Raw genomic sequence first — 14,949 nt, 5'->3', positions numbered from 1 at the left:
TCATGGGTTCGATGTAACACCCCGTAAATTTAAAGACCTTTATTATATTTTAAAAGTAATATTTTAATCTATTTTAGTTTAATATTAGTTTATTTGAAATAAAATTTATTTAATAAAATATAATCTTACTTTATTTTGAAGAAATGTAATTATTTTTGATAGTTTAGAAATGTTTAAAAGTGATTTAAACTATATTTAAACCTTTTCCTTTGATAAAATAGATTTCGGATAAAAGTCGTAAAATTGGGATTTTCCCATTTCTTACGGTCGTTGGGTAAACGAGTTTGGATATTGGGCATATGAGCATTTAATCTTTTAGTAAAATCGTGTTTAAGAACTTTAATATTCTCGGAAATCGCGTTCGACGAATATTTCTAATTACCGTTAAAGCAAAACCCAAAACGTAAACAATTGACAACCCTTCCCATACCCTTTGGACCGACCACCTCACCCTCCATTGTCCCCTCTTTCAATTTTCATTTCCCCCATAATTCACTCTCTCTCTTCCTTTCATCAAACACCAAATTCATCTCAAAAATCCTCCTTACAATCCCTAAATCCACCATAAATCCTTCATTTCTCCACTAAATCTCATAAAAATTATATATTTGGAATCCTCTCTTCAATCCCCATCTACTAGTAAGCTTTATTTTCATTTCCCCCAATTTTGTTTTAAGACTCATCTTTTAGGGTTTTCGAATTTAAGCTTAATAATTGTGTTTTTGTTGTTCTTATAGGTGAAGAATATGAAGATAAGTTAGGAGACTCATATATTGTAGAAGATGATGAGTGATTTCGGTTTCTAGGGCTCTTTCTCAAGTGTTATTGTTCTCTTTTTCTAGCTTAAGGTAACTATTCCGAGTCACTCGACGAATTAATGTCACATTAGTAGTTGTATTTGTTGTTTGTTGTTGTTTGAGACGATCTTGTTGATAAATGAATGAATGGAGTAAGATGAGTATGCTTATGTTTAACTTATGTTACCCATTTGTATATTATTGTTTGGAACAAATTTGGATGAGGAATTATGTGTTGTGACAAGTCCGTGTTTTGGCTGGAACGCGTCAGTACTGGACCGAGACGATTTCCAATGTTTCCAAAAATATGACAGATTGAACGGCATCGAAAAATTAGGTGGTTTAGCCACTTGAATCACTCAATTCGGAGTCCGTATGAGTAAATGGCGTCGTTTTATCGATTAAAAATTTATAGAAAAGTTTACCCTTGTGTGAGACGGTTATTTATGCTATTTTATTATGCGAGAATTTTGTGGAATTAGTTATTTTGTAAGTTGGAATGTTTTCTTTATGTTGATAGTGTTCACATGATAGAAATTGGAATATTGCATGAGAATGATATTGTAATGAATGTTGTGATTTGGGCCAAAATGGGCCAAGACTCTGAGCTGGGCCAGTTTGACCGAATGAGTTTGGTCAAACTAGGTTTAAACTGGTCAGCCTCGATTTGACCAATGACCCGTCGCGGGACTCGGGTCGAGGGTTTGTCTTTGAGGTGAGATTGGTTGTTATTGGATGTTTTATGTTATGCCTTGATATTTGTAATTATCATTTCACATGTTGGTTGTTGGATGCTTTGGATGCCTTATGCTTGAGTCTTTTTGCCTCTTTGCCATTTTAGCTTGTTCTCATGGATTATGGTACTGTTGGATAGCTGGAATTTGGATTATTATTGATATTAGAGATATTGTTGGATTGTCAGCTGAATATGCTCTTGCGTAGCCTTTCATATGCTAGGGTGTGTATGATCATTTGTGTGTGCAAGTTTGGACTCTTTGCCCCTCTTATGGTTAATTGGGTGTCCTACTTGTCTTGTGTGGCGTGGGCTAAAGTATTCAAGCTGGGACTAGGTCCTAGGTGAGTATTTCAGCCTTCGTCATAGATAGGCCATTATAGTCTTTGACGAGTGTATGTTTGCGGCTTAATAGCCTTTGTGTCTTAGCTTGGTGGGTTTATATCCAAGTTAGGGCATGACCTCCTGACGTACTCTTAGAAGTATGTGGTCAGCTTAAGTACTAGCCAACCCTTTGGTGGACTCCTTAGGGGTACTCATGTGTTGATATCATGGGTCTTGGATGCGGTAGTTTTCCGCATGTCGCTAGGTCTGCGCAAGTTTAGGACTAGGGTGTTTACCTTACCTCGTGGTATAGACTCGAGTTACAGAGTGACTATTGACCGTCCTAAGAACTTATGCCTGTCTCTAGATATATTGTCCTTTCTTGTTTGATGATTCTATGAATCATAGAAGGTGAGATGCAAGCCGGCTATGGTTGATAGAGTTTGGATTCCTGGATGTTATGTGATTCACATGATAGTGTAGTATGAGTCGGTCTAGTATTCACATGCTAGGACTATGTGTTGTTATATTGTGGTTCACATGATAAGCACGATTGTCTAGCATCTATATGCTAAGGCTATGTGTTATTCATATTCATATTCTTATGTTTACATGTTATATTAATTATGACATTTCGTGGCTGGGAGAACTCGGGGTTACTCCCCACTGACTGTGGCTTTCGTATTTGTATAAAATGCGATTGACAGGTAGGTGATGCATATATGGGGTACATGGACGAGCTAGCGAGCAAAGTAACCTTGGGACCTAGAGTGGCTTTATTTTATTGTGACCCTTAAACACTTTTTATGTTATATACTTTTTAGGGACATATGTCTCCCTTTTTCATATTTGGGTTGTATAATTTTGTTTCGCGACTTTAGCGATGTTTTATTTATGAGATTTATTTTAGACCTTGCATGTTTGACACCTTCCCATTTTGGATATTTTTATAACAGGTTCAGGTTTCATTTTCGGTTTTAAAAATTACAGGTTTTTACCCAAATGAACCTATTACAAACATATCCATGCAGTTTTTATCTAGAACTATGTGTTTACTTTTCCGCAATGAATGAGGGTGTCAGAGTTGGTATCAGAGCATATTTGCTCCCGACGCACGTTTGTGCACCCCCAATATAAATAACTTGACCTTAAAATGATAAACTTGAGAGATGGGTAGGATGGGTAGACCTAGGACCTTATGTTGTAGTCTCTGTGTGTTTGCTCTTTGTTAGGTTCTAACATGTTTGTTGATTGTCATGTAATATTTGTTGTGCCTTGTATCAATAACTGTAAACCTACTAACGTGAAGATCAAGATTTGGTGCCTATTGCCGAGGACTGAAGATTTGTTTACCTTTGAAGAATGCTTCTACTTCCTCGAAGATGTTTCTCATTCTTTGTGTACCTTGTCTTATTCTTTATCTCTTGGTGCTTATTCTCCTTCTAAACTCTCTTTTCTCTTTCCTTGAAAGTTACTCTTATACCCTCCTAACTTGTCCTTTGTTCCTTGCTTATCCTACCTTAACGCCTTTTTGATAGTACTCTTTCTTTTGAGGAACGTTGACCTTCGTTTGGAAAATTCGACTTTTGAGGAGATTGTTTGTGGTTAACCCATAACCCTGGTTTTGAGAGGTTATGATGTTAGAAAGACCTAGGTAGTGTGATGAGACATACTTAATGATTCTTAGACCTAGATCCTTAATAAAGTGAGTATTCTTGATTGGTGGATTTTGTGTTGTCTAGTGTGAGTTGCGTTTGTTACTAAGGCTATAGAACTTGGCTTTGTTGTTTAGGTTTGGGATTTGAGAGCCTTGGGAAGTGTAGTGAGACATGTCTTGGGATACTAGTGCTTGGTACTTGACTTTAAATGGATGGAATTGAACGGTGGAATATTTGAGGAACCCTTTCTGGGAATTTATAGCTTGGTATTCGGATCTTTGATTGAGGATTTTACTATTTTGAGAAACCCATGGTTGACACTAGTTGGATATGAGTATAGCTTTGTTGGAATTTTGACCTTGATCTTGTGGAAGTTGTTTGTGGATGTTTGAGGATTTGGAGTGGTGAAATCACACTTATAGTGGAGTACTTTGTTTCAGGGAATAGATTAGGATGAAGTAACATGAGCGTTTTGAGGAAATCCTTGGGAGTGATGTGGTTATAAGTTTTGTTGCTAAGAAGTTTTCGGAACCGCTTAGGTTGATGTTGTTGTTTGAGATTTGAGTACCTGGCGTTTCCTTGTTGTCCAATTTCCTTTCTTCTTTGACCATAAGCGTTACCGTTCATACCTCCTTTCCTCGCTTCATCTTGCTCATGATCTTGAATTAGCCGCTGTGGTACATGCCTTGAAGACATGGAGGCATTACCTTATTGGAGTTCATTGCCGCATTTATACCGATGATAAGAGTTTGAGGTGTATCTTTACCCAGAAAGAATTGAATATGAGGCAAAGAAGATGGCTAGAGTTGGTGAATGATTATGATGCCGAGTTGATTTATCATGAAGGGAAAGCAAATGTGGTGGTCGATGCTTTGAGTAGGAAGACTAGTCACTCTGTGAGCACTATCCGTGTGTTACCTGATGAACTTACCACGGAATTTCAAAAGTTAGGGATAAGCCTTGTTGGGAAGGGCTTTGACTATCTTAGTGCCTTGAGTGCAGAACCCGAATTCTACCGTGAGATCCGTACTTGCCTACCTGAGGATGCTACTTTCAAGTCCATTCAAGCAAAAATCCAACTTGGGCAAGCTAAGGATTGTGTGGTGGATAGTGATGGATACCTTCGTTACCAAGGTAGGATGTATGTTCAAAGAGTAGCCGAGTTGAGGAAGAAGATCCTTGATGAAGCTCACCTTTCTCCTTACTCTATTCATCCTGGTGGTGACAAGATGTATAAAGACTTGAGATTACAGTTTTGGTGGCCTAGGATGAAGTTTGATGTCCTAGAGTATGTGAAGAGTCTATTGACCCAAAATACTCAAGAGGGGGGGGGGGGTGAATTGAGGATTTAAAACTTTTTAAAGCTTTTTCGATTGTGCGTATGTAATTGATTATTTAAAGTTTATTGATTAAACTTTAATTAATCAACTAACGATTGTAAGCAAAATAAACGAAAGAAAGAAACAAGAAGAGACACACGGATTTTTGAAGTGGTTCAGTTTCACAAGTCGAAACCTACGTCCACTATTCTCGATTAATAAATTTAGTACCTTTCTACGGATTACAAATTTACTAACCCTACTCGTACAACTAACTCTAGCTGTAACTCAATGTGTACCGTTAAATACTCGAGTGACTGACTTACGCTAATAAGAAAGCACTAATGATTCTAACAAAGGTTCACGTTATTGAACAAGTTAAGAAATCAACTAAGCACTATTATCTTATAACGATAAATGAAGAACGAGTATGCGAGTTTTGTGACACACGACCTTTCAAAATTGCAAATCGGTTTTTCTGCTTAAAACACCCGGTTTGCTTTTTAAATATGAAAACAATTTTTATGCTTAAGGTCTCTAACTTAGATGTTGTAAATAGCAAAGTATTTATAGGCAAGTAAGAGGTAGGCTACACGGTTTCTATACAAACCCTAATAGCCGAAATAATAAGATATAATTACAAATTATATCTTCTTATTATCTCTTTCCTAAAAACCTTAAAAGATAATAAAGAATATTCTAAAAGATAGAATATAATCTTTCTAAATATAATCTTTACTATAAATTCTAAGATTATGATAAGATTTCCTAAATCAAGAATATCTTTTACCATAAACAAATATATTAAGTAAGATATATAAGATATGTAAAGATCTTGTTATAGAATAAAATCTTTACCTAATATCTCTTAGGCAACACGACATATCACGGCCCATAAGCTCGTGAATCGTGCAAACCCTAATCTTAATATATAACTAGAATTTAGGTTTTAAGAGAGGCTCTATGGAAACCCTAACTAGTAGTAAGGTCCAACCCATAAGTTGATCCAACATAACCACCAATTAACGCTTACCATAAAACCGGACTCCTCACTAAACCGGGCTTTATTAAATAAATACTTTCATTAAAACATTTAAGATAAACTTTAAACAATTATAAAACAATTTTCGAAACGTTTATAAGTCGTGTATAAAAACTCAGCATTTCAATGTTATAGTAAAAGAGCTATAACATTGAGCTCTTTTACTAGTAAGGTTATAGCTGCAAAGCTATAACTTTACTAATCAAGAAACTCATTCTTGATTACCATTATGAGATAATCACCTATACTATTCTAATCTTCAAGGAGATCTTCGAGTATAGGCTACGTCATCATCCAAGCTTGTTTAATCTTTAAACGAACTTCGTCTTCACATGATACTTGAATGAATCTTTAATTGTTTGATCTTGAACGAAGGTTTGAACTTCTCATGCAGTTGTCACAATCCTCTTTGTTGCTCGTAATAGGTTAGTTCTAAGATACTCAACAAACGATTACACGCAACAAGTATATAAAATGTAAAACACCTTGACATCATCAAAACATAAACATATAAGCTATATGGTCCAACAAATTCCCCCTTTTTGATGATGGCAAGTCTCCTAAAATTGTGACTAATTAAAAAGTTCCCCCTCAATATAATACCGTTATCTTGATAATAAAGATTAACGCAAGATCAAGACAAATTTTTCAAAACCGAAACTTTAAGGACTTTAAGAGACAATTGGTCTTGACGAGGAGCAAGCTTAGGTAGATGCTTACCATAGACGATCTTTCCCCCTCTTGATATCATCGAAAAGTTAAGAACAAATCAAAAATGACTAGAATAATATAATACGAGACAAGAGATAAAAACGTCATAAGAAATAATAATAACACGCAAGACTAGAAGCATCCAAAAGATAATTAGCATACAAACTAAGAATTAAACATGTTTAAAGCCAAAGTGGGCCGAATGAACACATGTCTAATAGAACACTTGGGCTATAACCTCAAGTGCATTGCCAAAATTGGCCGAATAAGAGTTTGTTTAACACACCATTAAAAAATAAAAAGAAAAGCTAATTAAGGTAAGGGCTAATGAGGGTAGGACAAGAGGAAATCAGATATTGCGGGTCTTATACGGGTTCACGTAGTCGGGTCTAGTGCGGTGCTCCAAAGCATCCAGACGGTCAAACGAGCTCCGAACCAACTGCGAAAGAGTACCAATGCTCCTTTCAAAATTAAGCACTTTCAAAGAAAGAGCCTTTGTGGCCTCCAACGTGAGAGCTTGATCACCCGCCATCGCTTTCCCGTGCATCACCAAGGCACCACCCTGACTCGTAAGGAAAGTGAGACGATCACCGTGTGGGAACACTTCCCCACGAATAGCCTTCAACTCCCTCTCAAAACCCGCTAACCTCTTGTCTACGTCCTCCATCCACGAGTACACCCGACTAGCATCCAAACCCGAGTCTAAGGACCGAGATGATCCAACCCGTGACAATGCCGTAGCCAAATTAGTCAAATGCTCCTCGAATTTCTCCATTAAACCACTCATAAACTCCTCCAACTTCGACCCCATAGCTCCTAAACCCGAATCCACCGGGGCTTTCTCAACATCCTTTGCAAGAAGCAACTCAGGTCCATCCCCAACGAGACCCATTAGCTTGATCAACTTGTCACACATACAATCCCGAGCACTAACACCGTAACTGTTAGGCCCTACCACTCGCTTAATTTCCAACAAACGAGATATCCACATACCATACGGCAAATCGATTGTAGTGGTCAACTTATCCTTAGTGACCGTAAGACTAGTCTGAATGATACGATGCAGAACAACACTACCCAAATTCACCTTCTGACCTTCCAACCAAGAATAAACCATTATAGCTTCATAACTCGACACCTTATCACGGCCGCCTCTCCTCGGCACCACTGTGTTCCACAAAAAGTCCAAGAGGAAATTGATCTTAGCCGAGAGAGGACGAACCACGATATTGATACCCTCCGTCATCTCCTCAAAATACTTATTCACTAACAACTCCTTCTCACTCACAACATTAGACCACTCAAGACTCGGATTTAATTCGATTCCTTCATCGGGAACCGAAAAAGCAGAGCAAAAATCCGAAACAGAGACAGTAACATCGACTCCATTAACAACCGCATGCAAGACACCTTTCTTGATTGAGACACTAGCAAAGAATTATACCACCTCAACTGGGTAAATAGAACCCGAAAACTGACTAATGTGACTCCACCCTTGAAAATCAAGAAAATTAACAAAGAAGGCAAGAGCGGGTACACTAACCAACCAAGATTTCGGATAGTACCGACCACCATGAATGGGATACCTCAAAACTCGATTAACTAAGATGCTTTCATCATGAATAAGCCGAACACGATTTAACCCTTCCTTTGTCGCGGCTTTCGAAGCATCCCTAAGCAGAGTACGAGCAACACCGTTCCGAACTATCACCTCGGGTTCCTCCACAGCTTCACTATCATCAACCACTACTTTATTTTTACCCTTGAAAAGACGGCGTCTTTTGCCTTCGGACACCGATTCGTCCCGACTACGAAGGCGAGTTTGAGTTTGGTTGTGGTGAAGGATGATTCATGGAATGAGGATCATGTGGTGGTAAAGGTGATGTTTGGTTAGGAAAGGGGTGGTTTTTGTGGTGACGGGTTGAGGATCGGGTATTTTTTGCATGAGATGGATGCATGATGATGGTGATTTGTTGAAAAAGGGGATGATGGTGATGGTTTGAGTAAAGGAGAAGAGGTGTAATGATGGTAAAAATTTGGAAGAAACAAAAGTAGGCAAGTGGGGGATGGGTGGACGGGTAACATGCAAGGGTAGATATAGGTGTAGGTTTAGGGTTAACAAGTGGAGGTGAATTATGGTAAGTGTCTCTAATTAGGAATAGGAAAGTGATAAGTATGGGAATTTATGGTGATAAGACATGAATTAGGAAATTGATTTAATGTAGGAAATATGAGCCGTGTACTTGTGAGCTTATTTGAGAGATTTTTATGATTTGGAAGGATAAATATATGGTGTGTTTTGTTTATTGTGATAAGAATAAGTTTGTATATCAATTAAATTCTAAATAGCAAATAGAATCTTATGATAAAAATATTTCTATAAACGAAAATATTCATGCAACGCAATATCTATTACTGATCATACAATCTTAACTTAACTAGTCAGTCATAAAAAGATTAAACAAATATAGAAGCTTAGGTACCACTGATTAAACCAATTTCCAACCGTAAAGTCTCAAATCGTTCTCTAGCTAATGATTTTGTCAAAATATCTGCCCATTATTTTTCAGTACTACAAAATTCAAGTTTTATATTCCCCTTCTCAACATGGTCTCTAATAAAATGGTGTCTTATTTCAATATGTTTGGTACGTGAATGTTGTGTGGGATTTTTAGAAATAATTATCGCACTAGTATTATCACATAAAATAGGAATACATCCTACGTCAACACCATAATCACGTAATTGTTGCTTAAGCCATAAAAGTTGAGTACATACCAGTCCTACAGCAATATATTCGGCTTCAGCAATTGAGAGAGCAACCGAATTTTGTTTCTTCGAACCCCACGTGATGATACACGGTCCGACAAACGTGGCGACACCTGACGTGCTTTTTCTGTCTAGAGAACATCCTGCGTAGTCGGCATCTGAATAACCGACTAGATCAAAATTGCACTCCATTGGATACCATAGGTTTAAGTTGGCCGTTCCAATCAAATAACGTAAAATCCTTTTTACGGCCGTCATATGCGATTCTTTGGGAGATGATTGATATCTCGCACAAACGCATACGCTAAACATAATATCGGGTCTACTTGCGGTCAAATATAACAGTGACCCAATCATCCCACGGTAAGTAGTTTCATCAACTAATTTACCGTTTTCATCAAATGTCAATTTCTTGTTTTCGACCAATGGAGTAGGCATAGCGTGTGAATTTTCCATTCCGAATTTCCGAATCAACTCTTTGATATATTTCTGTTGATGGATCTTAATGCCTTCATCTGTTTGTTGTATTTGCAGACCTAGGAAGTATTTCAATTCTCCCATCATACTCATCTCGAACTCGGAAGTCATCAACTCAGAAAAATATTTGCATAGGCTTCGGTTGGTCGATCCAAAGATGATATCATCGACGTATATTTGAACAACCAAAAGGTCAGAATCCTCAGTTTTCAGAAATAGGGTTTTGTCGACGGATCCTCTACTGAATCCATTGTCAAGTAGAAACTTGGATAATCTATCGTACCAAGCCCTAGGTGCTTGCTTCAATCCGTATAGGGCTTTATCTAAATTGAAAACGTGATCCTCAAATTTGATATTCTTAAAACCAGGGGGTTGTTCAACGAAGACTTCCTCTTGTAAATATCCATTCAAGAAAGTCGTCTTGACGTCCATCTGGAAAAGCTTCATTCCCTTGTGTGCGGCGAATGCTATCAGAAGTCTAATAGCTTCAAGACGAGCAACAGGTGCGAAAGTCTCGTCATAATCTATTCCTTCTTGTTGATTATACCCTTGAACCACCAATCTTGCTTTGTTTCTGACAATGACTCCGGCATCATCTAATTTGTTCCTGAAGACCCACCGAGTTCCAATGACTGTACGATCTTTTGGTCTAGGAACTAAATGCCAAACCTTGGTTCTTTCGAACTGTTGTAGCTCTTCTTGCATAGCTATAATCCAATCTAATTCAGTAAGAGCTTCATTGATGTTCTTTGGTTCGATCATGGATAGGAAAGAGTAGAAAGAGCAGAAATTGTTCAAGGAACGTCTTGTTTGAACACCCTTCTTAATATTTCCAAGAATATTGTCCATGGGGTGTGAGTTCTTGTATTTCCACTTCGTCGAAGTGCTTGGTTCTTCCTCGTTATTTGAGCTTGACCCAACTCCTTTTGGTTCGGAATTAGAGAGAGTTCCCCCTGAATCCAATTTGGGTGTTGTATTTGAGCCGATTATAACTTCGGACTCAACACCTTGATTTGAATTCAATGTTACAGTAACATTATCTATAACATTGGTTTGGGAGTTCTTATCTTGAGTCAATGTTATAGTATCATCAACTATAACTTTGCCTTTCTCCTTTTTATCTTTTGAGGAACGATCAAGTTCATCGTTTATTCCCTCAATCTCATTATCCTCTAATTCCAAATCCGGGGGATCGTCTCTTGAAAGACGAAAGTCGGGTTCATCCAAGTCTTCTTCCTCATCCTGTAAAGGCTTATCGAACACGTTATCTTCATCAAAGATAACGTGGACACTTTCTTCAATACAAAGAGTTCTCTTATTGAAGACTTTGTAAGCCTTGCTATGATCTGAATATCCTATAAAAATCGCCTCGTCACTCCTAGGGTCAAATTTACTTAAACGGTTCTTACCGTTATTATGTACAAAACATTTACTCCCAAAACAGCGAAGATGGGAGATATTAGGTTTTCGACCTCTAAGGAGTTCGTAGGGGGTTTTCTTAAGGATAGGTCGGATCATGGCACGATTATGGATGTAGCAAGAAGTACTAATGGCTTCAGCCCAAAAGTTACGAGGTAAACCACTACATAAAAGCATTGTACGTGCCATATCTTCTAAAGTTCTATTCATACGTTCAACAACACCGTTTTGTTGAGGAGCTCTTGGTGCAAAAAAGTTATGTCCTACACCATTAACTCTACAATATTCTATAAAAGTTTGGTTGTCAAATTCGGTGCCATGATCCGTACGAATAGATACAAGATTAGTCTTATATTTATTTTGAACACGTTTCATAAGACAATCAAATTCATCAAAAGTCTCGTCTTTTGAATGAAGGAAGATAGGCCATACATACCTCGAGTAGTCGTCTACAAGAACAAAGACGTACCTGGATCCTCCTCTACTCCTTACCTTCATAGGTCCACATAAATCCATGTGTACCAGTTCCAAGGCTTGATTTGTGCTTACTACTCTTTTAGGTTTGAAGGATGATCTTACTTGTTTGCACCTTGCACACGTGTCACACATCTTTTCTTGGTCGAACTTGATCTTAGGTAACCCCTCAACCAAGTCCCACTTCTTGAGCTTGTTCAAGGTTAGTGAGCTAATGTGACCAAACCGTTTATGCCATAAACAAGGATCATCAAGTGTAACTTTCATACACGAAAAGGAGTTAGTAGGCACAGCATTTAAATCTACCATATAAACATTCCTTTTTCGGTGGCCTTCAAGAATAACGTTGCTAGTTCCTTCAATAATAATGCGACAACTATCAGTATGAAAAACTACTTTGTTACCTTTGTCGCATAGTTGAGATATGCTTAGCAAATTATGTTTTAGACCATCCACTAGGTAAACATCACTGATTGCGTGAGACTTGGAGATTCCGATTTTGCTGACGCCAATAACTTTTCCCTTTTTATTGTCCCCGAACGTTACTTTTCCTCCATTGAAGGGCTTGAGTGAAAGAAACAGATTCTTATCTCCGGTCATCTGTCTTGAACATCCACTGTCAAGATACCATTGATTGTTTTCTTTCACTTCTTCCTGCAAAAAGGATTAGATACAGTTTTTAGGTACCCAAGCTAAGTTGGGTCCCTTATGATTAGTTACTCTAAATACTAAGTCCTTTCGAACCCAAACACGTCTAATGACCGTTTTTCTAACTTTAGGTTTGTTTGGCTTGGGAGGAGTTCTAGGGTTAGGGTTTTCTCTAGGTCTAGGAATTTCTCTAGGTCTCTCTTGACTATTTGCCTTGTGAATAGGTTTACTGGGTTGAGATTTACAAGGGCTTTGTGAAGTGCTAGGTTTCTTAGAGTAGTCAAAGGCCATGTCATAGAACCAACGAAATTTATTATTCTTTTCTTCGTTAGGTTCGTTAGTAGGGATTTCCTTATCCTCGACAACTGTGTCAACAGTTTTGGCATGTTCGGCATTTTTTCGTAAATCATGAGCCTTTTTGACACAATTGATTTGGATATGACCCGTATGACCACAGTAATTGCAAATCAAGTATTCAGGAAGATCAGCATACTTCTTTTTTCTAAAATCAAAATCCGAAGATGTTGATTTGCATTTGGAGTGATCTCTACGGCTGTAGCACTCATGTCCTAACCCCATCTTCATATTATTGTCAGATTGTTCGGTTAGGAAGTTTAGGACTTTTGTGCTACCTTTCCACTTGTCATGGACCTTTCTAGCGTGTAGAAGAAGGTATTTTAGAGTTTTAATTTCCTCTTGACATTTCGTGTGATCTACATAATTGTCCTTTTTAAAGTTTTCACGAAAGTCTTGGAATCGTTTGTTAAGAATGAACACAACATCGGTGTGGTGCTTCTTAACATTGATCATATCGGTCTTAGATTCTTTCAATTTCTTTGAGAGAGAATCTATCTCTTTCTTTTGATCCAAGATCACTTCTTCATTAGATGTGACCTTAGTTTCCAAGAGTTCTTTGACTTTTCTAAGTTCTAAAGTTATAGCTTCATTAGCTATAACTTTGGTTTGAAGGTGCTTGATGTTAAGCTTTAGGTCGGAAGTTATAGCTTCATTAGCTATAACTTTGGACTCTAATTCCTTCTTTTCAGCCATAGTAGAATCTAATGTTGTAGCTTTCTCAGCTATAACTTTAGATTTCAACTTCTTAGCTTTAGTCTTGAGAGTATGATTCTCTTCCGCGATTTCGAGAATCTGTTCCTTTAGATCTTTCAATTCCAAATCCTGTTCGTGACACTTATCAAGAGATTGTTCAAAGTATTCAATTAAAGCACTTTTAGACAATTTCCTAACACGTTTCTTAAGCTCAAGATAACTTACCTCTTCATCGTCGTCTTCGTCTGATTCTCCAAGAAGGCAATAGTTTGAATGAGAATTTGTGCTTTCTTCGTCACTGTCGGAGATTAGGTCAAGACTCACACTGCTGAGACACGGGTTTGCAACTTCGTCGTCTTCAGATTCCTCGTCATCTTCTGAGTCAAGGTCTCCCCAACACGAAGCCATCATAACTTGCTTGAATTCTCTCTTTGTCTTCTCACGTTTCGTCTTGTCCTTTATCTTCTCCCATGTTGGACAATCCTTGATCATATGTCCGGATTCTCCACACTTGAAGCAACCTCTATTTGCGAAGGACGACTTTGAGTCATTAACCTTTTTGTTGAATGACTTGTTGTTATTGTTGTTATAGGATGATTTTGTTTGTTTATTTCGAAAAATTTTATTTTTAAAACGTCGTGCAAACAAGACAGTTTCATCCTCTAGATCAGAGTCCACTTCTTCGCTCTTTAAGGCCATACTCTTATTGCGACTTGGTTCAGCGTCGTCTTTGTTAAGAGTAATTTTATGGGCCATGAGAGCACCAATGAGTTCTTGATAGGATAAGGTTTCAAGATCTCGTGATTCCTCCATTGCGGTGACCTTAGCACGCCACTTCTTAGTAAGGCTCCTAAGAACCTTTCTAGCAATGTCCTCGGTACAGAATTTCCTACCTAGGTTTTTTAATTCATTTATTATACTTGAAAACCTTGCGGACATACTATCTAGAGACTCATTAGGCTCCATAATGAATAGCTCATATTTTTGCATAAGCAAATCAATTCGGTGCTTCCTAACAATGGAAGTACCTTCATAAGCTAATTCGAGCCCATCCCACATCTCCTTGGCCATGGAGCATGAAGATAACCGATCAAACTCAGTGGAAATCATTCCGTTCTGCAGAAGACTTATTGCTTTGGAGTTTTTCTCGGCCTTCTTGTAGTCGGCCTCGACATAGTCCTCTTCTTTCTTTTCATAGGTAGTGCCTTCCTCGGATGCCACAAGAATTTTGTGCGGTCCGTTTTGAATAATCCTTCAGCACTCCCAATCGTGTCCTTTCACATAGTGAGTCATCATGTTTTTCCACAATTCGTAATTCTTCCCATCAAAGACGGGACACTTGAGATATTTGGAATCCATTTATCACGTGATAGGCAGCGGAATATAAAACAATAAGATAAATGAAAAACAAGATAGATCAGCCTCTTTGCGGTTAGGCAATCAAGAGCACGAGGCTCTGATACCAATTGAAGAGTCTATTGACCCAAAATACTCAAGAGGGGGGGTGAATTGAGGATTTAAAACTTTT

The sequence above is a fragment of the Silene latifolia genome, chromosome 10 (assembly GCF_048544455.1).
Source record: "Silene latifolia isolate original U9 population chromosome 10, ASM4854445v1, whole genome shotgun sequence".
Taxonomy (NCBI): domain Eukaryota; kingdom Viridiplantae; phylum Streptophyta; class Magnoliopsida; order Caryophyllales; family Caryophyllaceae; genus Silene; species Silene latifolia.
This window is presented reverse-complemented; position numbering follows the sequence as displayed.